This window comes from Camelina sativa, chromosome 15, assembly GCF_000633955.1.
Source record: "Camelina sativa cultivar DH55 chromosome 15, Cs, whole genome shotgun sequence".
NCBI classification, from domain to species: domain Eukaryota; kingdom Viridiplantae; phylum Streptophyta; class Magnoliopsida; order Brassicales; family Brassicaceae; genus Camelina; species Camelina sativa.
Window position 1 is genome coordinate 27,497,773 of NC_025699.1, and position 1,147 is coordinate 27,498,919.

Genomic DNA, 1,147 nt, shown 5'->3' on the forward strand with positions numbered 1-1,147 from the left:
GCATTTAACTGTGTTCTGTGTTTTAGATTAGCCATACTCCTTCGACAGTTTGAAATTCTGGACATAATTGTTATTGATGAATCATTGGAATCACCTTGCCAACCCTCACGGACTGTTTCAGTGAATGTTGGAAGCTCACATAAACGTTTATCAAAGAAGAAAACTCGTCGTCAGTTCTCCTTTCGAATGTTAAGGTGGAGAAGAAGAGGTCGGTGATCAGATCCTGAGAAGTCCATGAATTCGAGTATTGCATTTGGGAAATTTGCAGAACCAATACTGTTAATTAGGCACCGATCCAGACAGCTACGAACTGTGTGTGTATAACGTTCACCAACCCAAGAAAATTTATCTCCTCTTGATTTAAGATCATTCAAGCCACAAGTCGAGATCATATTTTTGAATTTTCTGAAAGTCCACTCATCTCGTATAGGACCACCAATTTTCTCCTGATTAGAGATAATTTCATTGAAATCTCCAATAAGAATCCAAGAATCTAATCGATGGATAGCAAAAATTTTTAGGTGATCCCATAGATGGTGTCTTTCACCTTGACTTGGATGACCATAAACACAAGACAAATAGAAATTAATATTATTATAGGTTACTGATACATCAATGAGTCTCTCATCCTTTGAAATTAAGGATAAGGACACATTGTTGTTCCATAAAAGAGCTAAGCCACCACTCCTTCCTTGAGGGGGCTGAGTTATAATGTTAGAGAATCTTAAATCATCCTTTAGTTTACAAACCACATCACACATATTTAGAATTTCAATTAAAAATAGAATATCACACTTAGATAATTTACATAGGCGTTTTAGAGTAGTGATCAACAGGTCAATTAAAACCTAATGTGTACTCCACCACGATCTAGTGGTATCGTTGTAACACTTCAGGATCGAATCCACAGAGACCAAACAATTGCACTATGAAATTATGTAGATTAAATATAGCTAAGATAAAAGAGGAAGTTTGTGAATAATGTAACTAATCAAAAACAGAAAGTAAATAAGTTGCTTTAAAAATCAAAAAGGAAATATTGGGCGCAGGGAATCAGTTAGGGGACATGACCACGAAATTAGATGATAAATTGGGATAGCATTAAACACCGTTCTTCAACTCAAATCTCGAATGTAAAACCAACCTA